Below are 12,689 nucleotides of genomic sequence, written 5' to 3'. Positions count from 1 at the left end.
CCCAGCAACAGCAAAGGCAGGATTCAAAGGGAGCTCGCCTTCTCTCTCCCTGGGCTCCTGGGGATGACTCACCACTGCAGCTTTGCAGAGGAAGGAGAAGGAGGCGGCTGTTTGTTTCTCCTCGGCCCCGTCTGCCTGTGTTGATGGGGACATGTGCCGAGCCCAGGTGCTGTTTCTCCTCCTCTTCCCACACGGACCCAGACGGTGACACAAATAATGACACAGAAGCAAAGGACTGGCACTTGTAGCAGGGCCTTCCTTCAGGACTGGACTAGATGGCCTTTGGGGACCCCTTCCAACTCCTACACCCTTAGATCCATTGTGGGTTTCATTAACATGTTTTCTCACACAATCTCTAGGTCATACATAGAGTAATGTGGAGAGTTTCCTCTATCTATCTATCTATCTATCTATCTATCTATCTATCTATCTAATCTATCTATCTCAATATGTTGTCGAAGGCTTTCATGGCCAGGATCACAGGGTTGTTGTGTGTTTTCCGGGCAGTATGGCCATATTCCAGAAGTATTCTCTCCTGACATTTTGCCCACACCCAGACATGAGTCAATCAGGAGCAGCTAACAACTCTGAACAAAGGATTCCCCCATAGAATCATAGAATAGTAGAGTTGGAAGAGACCTCATGGGCCATCCAATGCAACCCCCTGCCAAGAAGCAAGAAATCGCATTCAAAGCATCCCTGACAGATTGCCATCCAGCCTCTGCTTAAAAGCCTCCAAAGAAGGAGCCTCCCCAGACCAGGAGGTAAAGCTGGGAAAGCCATTTAATGCTAATCAAGGTGATTAATGACAACATTCACACTGGCCTCCAACAGACAAAGAGTTCTTTTCCCCAGCCAGGATCTTCCACAGCTATATAAACCTCCCTTGCTTAGTTTCTCCATACCTCACAACCTGTGAGGATGCCTGCCGTAGATGTGGGCGAAATGTCAGGAAAGAATGCTTCTGGAACATGGCCAGACAGCCCGGAAAACACACAACAACCCAAAGTATGGATTGTCTATGTTGCAATCCCAGGTGACAGCAGAATCAATGAGAAGCAACTGGAAAAGTTGGCACGATATGAGGATATAAAGATCGAACTGCAAAGACTCTGACACAAGCCAGTCAAAGTGGTCCCAGTGGTGATCGGAACAATGGGTGCAGTGCCTATTTCAATTTGATAGGGTGCATCTACACTGCAGAATGAATACAGTTTGACACTTTAACTGCTCTGGCTCAATGCAGCGGAATCCTGGGAGTTGTAGTTTCGCACAGGCTTTAGCCTTCTCTGCCAAACACTGGCAAATGACAACTCCTAGGATTCTATAGCATTGAGTGGTGGAGGCTAAAGTGGTGTCAAACAGCATGGAAGATGAAAAATAAATAGAATATACGCACACATATGTATAAACATAAATCTGTCAGAAATATTTAAAATTAACTAGGTATTTTTATTTACTAAAATGTGAGTCAAGCACTGAAAGCGTTAAATGAATGCAATGACTCAGCAAAAGATGCAGTTCAATATAAACAGGCATGCCTGTAGCTTAGTAAGCCTCAGTGTGAAAGAGGCCTCAGAGTGGGTAGGCCTCAGTGTGAGGAAGCCTGAGTATGAGTAGGCCTCAGTGTGTGAGAAACCTCAGTGTGAGAGAGACCTCGGTGTGAGAGAGACCTCAGTGTGAGAGAGGCCTCAGTGTGAGAGAGGCCTCAGTGTGTGTGAGAGAGGCCTCTGTGTGAGAGAGGCCTCAGTGTGTGTGAGAGAGGCCTCAGTGTGAGAGAGGCCTCAGTGTGAGAGAGACCTCAGTGTGAGAGAGGCCGCAGTGTGAAAGAGACCACAGTGTGAAAGAGACCACAGTGTGAGAGAAGCCTCAGTGTGAGAGAGGCCTTAGTGTGAAAGAGGCCACAGTGTGAGAGAGGCCTCAGTGTGAGAGAGGCCTCAGTGTGTGAGAGAGAGGCCTCAGTGTGTGTGAGAGAGGCCTCAGTGTGTGTGAGAGAGGCCTCAGTGTGAAAGAGACCACAGTGTGAGAGAAGCCTCAGTGTGAGAGAGGCCTCAGTGTGAGAGAGGCCTCAGTGTGTGTGAGAGAGGCCTCAGTGTGTGTGAGAGAGGCCTCAGTGTGTGTGAGAGAGGCCTCAGTGTGAGAGAGACATCAGTGTGAGAGAGGCCTCAGTGTGAAAGAGGCCACAGTGTGAGAGAGGCCTCAGTGTGAGAGAGGCCTCAGTGTGAGAGAGACCTCAGTGTGAGAGAGGCCTCAGTGTGAGAGGGGCCTCAGTGAGAGAGAGGCCTCAGTGTGAGGGAGGCCTCAGTGTGAGAGAGGCCTCAGTGTGAGAGAGACCTCAGTGTGTGTGAGAGAGACCTCAGTGTGTGTGAGAGAGGCCTCAGTGTGTGTGTGAGAGGCCTTAGTGTGAGAGAGGCCTCAGTGTGAAAGAGACCACAGTGTGAGAGAGGCCTCAGTGTGAGAGAGGCCTCAGTGTGAGAGGGAGAGGCCTCAGTGTGTGTGAGAGAGGCCTCAGTGTGAGAAGGCCTGGTGTGAGAAGCTTCGGTATGAGAAGGCCCCAGGTTGAAGTCCTCATGAGAGAAACTCTAGTGTGAAGGCTGCTGTGAGTAAAGCTCCTGTGTAAGTTTGTTGTGAAAGGAGGCTCTGTGAGAGCGAAGCTGTTTATCTGCATGAGAAAGAAGCCCAGCGTGGAAGCAAAGAAGGAAGTATAAAGAACTATATTTGTGTTATGGAAATCTTGTTTTTTGTAAATAGTACAACCATATTATTTTACTACAAAGAAAAGCCCCCAAAGGAAGAGATAACATTGGTCTGTATGGGGTTTTTTTAATCACTTTTGGCTACTGGTGCTGGGTCACGCTGCAGCTAATAAGTTACTCTGCTGTACATTTATGGGGAGGGTTTTTTTTGTTAATAAGCCCAGTCGCCCAACAAAATCATCCTATTAAATAACCTTAATGATATTTAATGGCATTGTTTGATTTCATATTGCTTAAATAAGTTCCCAATGGTGCTTTTGATTTTGCATGGCATACCTACCTACCCTTTGTGATTCTGGTTGGTGCTTTATGACATCACCAGCTGCGATGACATCACCCTTGTGACATCACAAAGGACCAGCCCACAGTCTCAGCTTTGGATTTTGCAGACAGAAAGTTTCTCATGAGAGCCATGTTTAAAATATTTGGATGGATGTCCCATTGAGGAGCTTGTTTTCTGCATCTCTGGAGACTGATTCAATGGATTCAAATGGCAGGAAATGAGATTCCAAATAATCATTTAGGAACTAGAACTGTGTGGCAGTGGAATATGTTTCATGGAGTCTATCCTATAGAGTTAATGACCATTAGATGGCACTAGAATCCCACTCGTTTTGGCCTAAGGTTGACAGATGCATCTACACTGTAAAGTTAGTGCAGTTTGACATCACATGAACTGCCATGGCTCTGTGCAATAAGTAGATGCTAGTTAAATTAATGATGGGAAGGAGAGAGGTTAGATGAAAGATAGACAGATAGATAGATGAGAGAAAGATAAATAGACAAAAAGATAGAAACTAGGTAGGCAGACAGATGAGAGAGAAAAAGATAGATAAATCGATAGATATGAAGATCTATAGAAACTAGATAGACAGATAGATAGATAGATAGATAGATAGATAGATAGGAAGATAGAGATAGATAGATAGATAGATAGATAGATAGATAGATAGATAGATAGGAAGATAGATAGATAGATAGATAGATAGATAGATAGATAGATAGATAGATAGATAGGAAGATAGATAGATAGATAGATAGATAGATAGATAGATAGATAGGAAGATAGATAGATAGATAGATAGATAGATAGATAGATAGATAGATAGATAGATAGATAGATAGGAAGATAGATAGATAGATAGATAGATAGATAGATAGATAGATAGATAGATGATAGATAGGTAGATAGACAGGTAGATAGATAAGAATATAGATAGATCGATAGAGTTAAGAGACAGACAGACAGACAGACAGACAGATGGATAAATAGAGGAGAAAGAGAAAGATAAATAGACAAAAAGATAGAAACTAGATAGACAGATAAATGAGAGAGAGAAAAAGTTACATCAATAGGTAGATATGAACATCTATAGAAACTAGATAGATAGAAAGATAGATAGATAGATAGAAGGATACATGAAGGATAGATAGATAGATAGATAGATAGATAGATAGATAGATAGATAGATAGATAGATAGGAATATAGATAGACGGATGGATGGATGGATGGATGGATATATAGATAGATTGATAGCTATATAACTAGATAGATAGATAACTAGACAGACAGACAGACAGACAGATAGATAGGAAGATAGATAGATAACTAGATAGATAGATAGATAGGAATATAGATAGACAGATAGGAGTGACAGATAGATAGATACTAGATAGATAGATAGAAAAATAGATACATTAGGAAGACAGATAGATAGGAAGAGATAAGACAGACAGATAGATAGATAGATAGATAGATAGATAGATAGATAGATAGATAGATAGGAAGATAGATCGATAGGTGGATAGGAAAATAGATAAATAGTTGGGATGAAAAAGATAGACAGATGGGAAGATGAAATCACTATCTATAGGAAGATAAAACCGCTAGCTGCAGGAAATATTGCATTACTGTTTTATCTGTTTTATATTGTGATTGTATTATGTTGCTTATATTTTGTCCTTATGTTGTTTGGGCCTCTGCCCCATGTAAGCCGCCCCGAGTCCCCACGGGGAGATGGTGGTGGGGTATAAATAAAGTATTATTATTATTATTATTATTATTATTATTATTATTATTAAATCTGCTGACCACAGGGTCAGCAGTTCGTAGCTGCGGGTTAGGGTGAGCTCCCAGCTGTCAGCCCTAGCTTCTGCCTACCTAGCAATTCAAAAGCATGTAATGTGAGTAAATGAATAGGTACCGCCTTGGCGGGAAGGTAAAAGGGCGCCCCATGCAGACATGCTGGCAACGATCAGAGAAAGTCTATGGACACCAGGCTCCTGGGCATGGAAAATGAAACAAGAGCACCTCCCCATGGCCAGAGTTGAGCATGGCCTCCAGACGCTGGAGATGGAAACGGGAAGGCCTTTACCTCTGTCTGTGTATTGGATGTCTTTGTTACTGCGCAAAAAGGCACTGAATGTTTACCTTATATATGTAAACTCTAATTCGCTCTGAGTCCCTCTGGGGGGATAAAGCAGAATATAAATAAAGTGTATTATTATGATGATGATCACCACTGGGACCACCTTGACTGGTTTGTGCTAGAGTCTTTGTAATTCGATCTTTAAATTATTATCATCATCAACACAACGACGTTGTATGGCACAGCAAACAAGATAGATATGCTGGATTTCGTTTCGCAAAACCACAAGTCGAACCCTTCCCAAGTGTCTAGGACTGTGTGATGTATTTTCTGATGATGTGTGCAGATCCCAGTAGGGTGGCCTTTTGCAGTTGGCAGATGGTGATTTTGTCAATGTCTATTGTTTCCAAATGCCGGCTGAGATCTTTTGGCACGGCACCCAGTGTGCCCATCACCACCGGGACCACCTGCACTGGTTTCTGCCAGAGTCATTGAAGTTCAATCTTGAGGTCCTGATAGTGGCTGAGTTTTTCCTGTTGTTTTTCGTCAATGCGACTGTCACCTGGGATGGCAACATCAATGATCCAAACCTTTTTCTTTTCCACAACTGTGATGTCTGGTGTGTTGTGTTCTAGAACTTTGTCAGTCTGGATTCGGAAGTCCCACAGTATCTTTGCGTGCTCGTTTTCCAATACTTTTGCAGGTTTGTGATCCCACCAGTTCTTTGCTGCTGGGAGGTGGTACTTGAGGCATAAGTTCCAATGAATCATTTGGGCCACATAATTGTGCCTCTGTTTGTAGTCTGTCTGTGCGATTTTCTTACAGCAGCTGAGGATATGATCAATGGTTACACTACCGCCAGCACAGCCCTCAGTCATCATTGGAGCAGCTAAGCCCCCCCACCACGTCAAGGTGGCACCTGTGGGGGGGGGGGGGATAATAATAATAATAATAATAATAATAATAATAATAATAATAATTATTATTATTATTATTATTATTTATTATTATTAAAACAGATAGATAGGGAGGAAGATAGAAAGGTAGATAGATAGATAGATAGATAGATAGATAGATAGGGAAAGATGGATAGAATAAAGAGGTAGACAGGTAGAAAGATAGGAAGATAGATTGATAGACAGATGAGAGAGAGAGAGAGAGAGAGAGAGAGAGAGAGAGAGACAGAGACAGAGACAGAGACAGAGACAGAGAAAGAGAGAATGAAAGAGACAGAGAAAGAGAGAATGAGAGAAAGAAAGAAAGAAAGAAAGAAAGAAAGAAAGAGAGAAAGGGAGAAAGAGAGAAAGAGAAAGATGATAGATTAGATATTTTAACAGAGACAAATGCAAGAGACTCCACTTAGGCAGAAAAAAATGAAATGCAAAGATACAGAATGGGAGACGATGCCTGGCTCCACAACAGAAGGTGTGAAAAAGATCTTATTTATTGATTTATTACAGTATTTCTACCCCACCCTTCTCACCCAACAGGAGACTCAAGGCAGCTTGCAATATAAAACACACACTGTATATAAATAATCACATATATAAACAATCATAGTAACATTCAATTTCAGTTTTAAATTAATTAAATTAAAACATTAATGTAATTGGGCGCTTTTCGAGTACGATCTTGGAGTCCTCGTGGGGAGGAAGGGGAACAGAGGAGGATGGCCCGGGGCTGTGGCGCAGACGGGAGAGCAATGAGTCACTGACCAGGAGGTCATAAGTTCGAGGCCCGCTCAGAGCTATGTTGTTCGTCTTTGTCCTGTGCTAAAAAGGCATTGAATGTTTGCCTAATATGTGTAATGTGATCCGCCCTGAGTCCCCTTCGGGTGAGAAGGGCGGAATATAAATGATGTAAATAAATAAATAAATGGCTCAAAGAATCAAGGGTCTGGAGAACAAGCCCCATGAGGAGCGGCTGAAAGAGCTGGGCATGTTTAGCCTGAAGAAGAGAAGGCTGAGAGGAGACATGGATCAAGATGTGTTGAAGAGGAAGTCGTAGGGAGGAGGGAGCAGGCTTCCTTTCTGCTGCCCTGGAGACTAGGACGCAATGGAGCAATGGCTTCAGACTATAGGAAAGGAGATTAGGAAGAACTTCCTCACTTCCTCACTGTTCAGCAGTGGAACTCTCTGCTGCAGAGTGTGGAGGAGGCTCCTTCTTTGGAGGCTTTGAAACAGAGGCTGGGTGGCCATCTGTTAGAGGTGCTTTGAATACGATTTTCCTGCTTCTTGGCAGAATAAGGTTGGACTGGGTGGCCCATGAGGTCTCTTCCAACTATAGGATTCTAGGAGTCTAAGATAGACAGACAGATAGGTAGATAGATAGATACAGAAAGATAGATGAGAGAGAAAGAGAGAAATATAAGATAGATAGATAGATAGATAGATAGATAGATAGATAGATAGATAGATAGATGGGCAGGCAGGCAGGCAGGCAGGCAGGCAGGCAGGCAGGCAGGCAGACAGCAGACAGACAGTCAGTCAGTCAGGCAGATGATAGATAGATAGACAGATAGACAGATTGATAGACAGATAGATGAGAGAGAAAGAGGGACCGGGCTGTGGCGCAGGCTGGTGAGCAGCCTGCTGCAATAAATCACTCTGACTATGAGGTCATGAGTTCGAGGCCAGCCCGTGGGGGTGAGCACCCGTCAATTAAAAAATAAAAAATAGCCCCTGCTCATTGCTGACCTAGCAACCTGAAAGATAGTTGCATCTATCAAGTAGGAAATAAGGTACCACTAATAAAGTGGGGAGGCAAATTTAACTAATTTACGATGTTGGAATGAGGAAGTGGATGATGAAGCAGCTGCTCCCCCCTGTGGCCAGAATCGAACAGCCCCTCAGGAGAAGGTTAAATTGCCTCTGCGTCTGTCTCTGTCTCGGTTCGATGTGCATATGGGGGCATTGAATGTTTGCCCGATATATATATATATAATGTGATCCGCCCTGAGTCCCCTTCAGGGTGAGAAAGGCAGAATATAAATACTGTAAATAATAAATAAATAAATACATAAATACATAAACAGACAGGAAAATAGAAACTAAGATAGGAAGATGAATAGATAGTGAGAAAGGGAGAAAGAAAGAGAGACAGACAGATAGGAAACAGAGAGCTAGAGAGATAGAAAGACAGGCAGACTATCTCCCCTACCTATCTATTTATTCATCTGCTTGCCTACCCATCAGGAGCAGCAGCTCTTTTTCCGCTGTTCATTCATGCACCAGATGTGTTATTGAATTAAGCTCATTAAATCTCTTTTGGGACTCCCGGCCTCTCTCCGGGTCACACCGAGGTGCCTTTGCTGTTACACAACGTTGCAACAATGGGACAGGCACTGTGGGGAATGTGCAGGGCTGGCCCAAGGTAATTTTCAATTGTAGGCGAACAGAATTTTGCCCCCACTCCCACCCCCACCAACCAATCACTGAAAAATAAAAGCGTTGGATAAGCGAAAATGTTGGATAATAAGGAGGGATTAAGGAAAAGCTTAAATAAAGAACAACACTCTGAAAACAGGGGAAATCCAGACAGGAAATAATCAGGGCCAGCTAACACATCCCAACCAAGGATGCCCCCAGGGAGGAAGCAGCCAGGCTTTGAATCTGCAAGGCCATTAAATGCTAATCAAGCTGGCAATTTAATAATAATTTAATCCACTGGAAGATCAGGACTTAAGCCTCTGGTCCTGTAGTTTCTAAGGCAGTTTTACACCATTTCTACTGCCCTGGCTCAATGGTGCGTCACCGTGGGTCTTGTAGTTTGGTGAGGTTCCAGCCCTCCTTGGCAGCAAAGGCTCCTGACCTTGCAAAACCACAGCTCCCAGGATTCCATAGCACTGAACCAGGGCAGTTCAAGTGGCTGCATTAATTCTACATTGTACATGAATTCTTCGAGGAGGAGCAGGTAAGGTATGGCTTTTACAGATAGTGTAAGGGATTACACTTTGGCAGAAAAGATATGGCATGGGTGACACAGTACAAGGCAGAAGACCTTTTAAAAAGACAACTCCCAAGGTCCCATAGCATTTAGCCATAGTTGTTAAAGCTGCATCAAGCTGCATTAATTCTACAAGGTCGATGTAACTTTTGTCTTGCTACCTGTGCACACTATCGTTTTTGTTTTCCAAATGTAAACAAACATTCTACAGAGGGACATCTGAAACAATTGATTGGCCTGGCAGACAAAACATTGCCAGAAGGCCCCATAAATGATAATGATGATGAAATGTTTATTTATACCCCACTTATTCTCTCCACAAGGAGACTCAAAGCGGCAAAGTGAATAGAGTTTTAGGACCTTAGCTCTCCAAATGTCCTAAAACAGTGGTTCCCAAACTTATTAGGCCTGCCACCCCTTCCCAGAAAAAATATGACTCAGCCCCCTGGAAAGGAGGGGCGTGGCTTAGAGGGGTGGGCGTGGCTGCCGGGGGTGAGCCTCTTCCCTAGTCCAAGATGCAGGGCTGCGAGGGGGAGGGGGAGGTGGGCGGGGCCACAAATGGGTGGCCAGGACTGGGATGGGCGGAGTTACGAGCTCTGAGGCAGGGCTGAGCTTCTATCCCTGTCCTGCGGCGCCTGCCAGGCCTGGCCTCAGGGGAAGTAAACAGAGGCTCAGCCCTGTTTCGGGCTCTTGGAAGGAGGCCCCGCCCCCACCCGTAGCCCCGCCCTTTAGTCCTAAAAGGCCTCTCAGGAGAGGTATAGAGGCTCAGCCCTGTCTCGGGCTCTTGGAAGGAGGCCCCGCCCCCACCCCTAGCCCCACCCTTTAGTCCTAAAAGGTCTCTCAGGAGAGGTATAGAGGCTCAGCCCTGTCTCGGGCTCTTGGAAGGAGGCCCCGCCCCCATCCCTAGCCCCGCCCTTTAGTCCTAAAAGGCCTCTCAGGAGAGGTATAGAGGCTCAGCCCTGTCTCGGGCTCTTGGAAGGAGGCCCCGCCCCCACCCCTAGCCCCACCCTTTAGTCCTAAAAGGCCTCTCAGGAGAGGTATAGAGGCTCAGCCCTGTCTCGGGCTCTTGGAAGGAGGCCCCGCCCCCACCCCTAGACCCGCCCTTTAGTCCTAAAAGGCCTCTCAGGAGAGGTATAGAGGCTCAGCCCTGTCTCGGGCTCTTGGAAGGAGGCCCCGCCCCCACCCCTAGCCCCACCCTTTAGTCCTAAAAGGCCTCTCAGGAGAGGTATAGAGGCTCAGCCCTGTCTCGGGCTCTTGGAAGGAGGCCCTGCCCCCACCCCTAGCCCCACCCTTTAGTCCTAAAAGGCCTCAGGAGAGGTATAGAGGCTCAGCCCTGTTTCGGGCTCTTGGAAGGAGGCCCCGCCCCCACCCGTAGCCCCGCCCTTTAGTCCTAAAAGGCCTCTCAGGAGAGGTATAGAGGCTCAGCCCTGTCTCGGGCTCTTGGAAGGAGGCCCCGCCCCCATCCCTAGCCCCGCCCTTTAGTCCTAAAAGGCCTCTCAGGAGAGGTATAGAGGCTCAGCCCTGTCTCGGGCTCTTGGAAGGAGGCCCCGCCCCCACCCCTAGCCCCACCCTTTAGTCCTAAAAGGCCTCTCAGGAGAGGTATAGAGGCTCAGCCCTGTCTCGGGCTCTTGGAAGGAGGCCCCGCCCCCACCCCTAGACCCGCCCTTTAGTCCTAAAAGGCCTCTCAGGAGAGGTATAGAGGCTCAGCCCTGTCTCGGGCTCTTGGAAGGAGGCCCCGCCCCCACCCCTAGCCCCACCCTTTAGTCCTAAAATGCCTCTCAGGAGAGGTATAGAGGCTCAGCCCTGTCTCGGGCTCTTGGAAGGAGGCCCTGCCCCCACCCCTAGCCCCACCCTTTAGTCCTAAAAGGCCTCAGGAGAGGTATAGAGGCTCAGCCCTGTCTTGGGCTCTTGGAAGGAGGCTCCGCCCCCACCCCTAGCCCCGCCCTTTAGTCCTAAAAGGCCTCTCAGGAGAGGTATAGAGGCTCAGCCCTGTCTCGGGCTCTTGGAAGGAGGCCCTGCCCCCACCCCTAGCCCCACCCTTTAGTCCTAAAAGGCCTCAGGAGAGGTATAGAGGCTCAGCCCTGTCTTGGGCTCTTGGAAGGAGGCTCCGCCCCCACCCCTAGCCCCGCCCTTTAGTCCTAAAAGGCCTCTCAGGAGAGGTATAGAGGCTCAGCTCTGTCTCGGGCTCTTGGAAGGAGGCCCTGCCCCCACCCCTAGTCCCACCCTTTAGTCCTAAAAGGCCTCTCAGGAGAGGTATAGAGGCTCAGCCCTGTCTCGGGCTCTTGGAAGGAGGCCCCGCCCCCACCCCTAGCCCCACCCTTTAGTCCTAAAAGGCCTCTCAGGAGAGGTATAGAGGCTCAGCCCTGTCTCGGGCTCTTGGAAGGAGGCCCCGCCCCCACCCCTAGCCCCGCCCTTTAGTCCTAAAAGGCCTCTCAGGAGAGGTATAGAGGCTCAGCCCTGTCTCGGGCTCTTGGAAGGAGGCCCTGCCCCCACCCCTAGTCCCACCCTTTAGTCCTAAAAGGCCTCAGGAGAGGTATAGAGGCTCAGCCCTGTCTTGGGCTCTTGGAAGGAGGCTCTGCCCCCACCCCTAGCCCCGCCCTTTAGTCCTAAAAGGCCTCTCAGGAGAGGTATAGAGGCTCAGCCCTGTCTCGGGCTCTTGGAAGGAGGCCCTGCCCCCACCCCTAGTCCCACCCTTTAGTCCTAAAAGGCCTCAGGAGAGGTATAGAGGCTCAGCCCTGTCTTGGGCTCTTGGAAGGAGGCTCTGCCCCCACCCCTAGCCCCACCCTTTAGTCCTAAAAGGCCTCTCAGGAGAGGTATAGAGGCTCAGCTCTGTCTCGGGCTCTTGGAAGGAGGCCCTGCCCCCACCCCTAGTCCCGCCCTTTAGTCCTAAAAGGCCTCTCAGGAGAGGTATAGAGGCTCAGCCCTGTCTCGGGCTCTTGGAAGGAGGCTCCGCCCCCACCCCTAGCCCCGCCCTTTAGTCCTAAAAGGCCTCTCAGGAGAGGTATAGAGGCTCAGCTCTGTCTCGGGCTCTTGGAAGGAGGCCCTGCCCCCACCCCTAGTCCCGCCCTTTAGTCCTAAAAGGCCTCTCAGGAGAAGTATAGAGGCTCAGCCCTGTCTCGGGCTCTTGGAAGGAGGCCCCGCCCCCACCCCTAGCCCCACCCTTTAGTCCTAAAAGGCCTCTCAGGAGAGGTATAGAGGCTCAGCCCTGTCTCGGGCTCTTGGAAGGAGGCCCCGCCCCCACCCCTAGTCCCGCCCTTTAGTTCTAAAAGGCCTCTCAGGAGAGGTATAGAGGCTCAGCCCTGTCTCGGGCTCTTGGAAGGAGGCCCCGCCCCCACCCCTAGTCCCGCCCTTTAGTTCTAAAAGGCCTCTCAGGAGAGGTATAGAGGCTCAGCCCTGTCTCGGGCTCTTGGAAGGAGGCCCCGCCAACGTCCTCCACTAATGCCACCATGCATGTAAAGGCTTTCACATAGGGACAATTTTATCCGAGAATGTGTGTGTTTCCTCCACCACAGTCATCCCAGTTGCTTCCAAGTAAGCTTCCAAGTTTACCATACACCTTTATTTATGTATTGATTTATTTGCAGTATTTATATTCTGCCCTTCTCACCCCGAAGGGGA

Source organism: Anolis carolinensis, chromosome 3 (genome assembly GCF_035594765.1).
Source record: "Anolis carolinensis isolate JA03-04 chromosome 3, rAnoCar3.1.pri, whole genome shotgun sequence".
Taxonomy (NCBI): domain Eukaryota; kingdom Metazoa; phylum Chordata; class Lepidosauria; order Squamata; family Dactyloidae; genus Anolis; species Anolis carolinensis.
Note: the sequence above shows the minus strand (reverse complement) of the source record.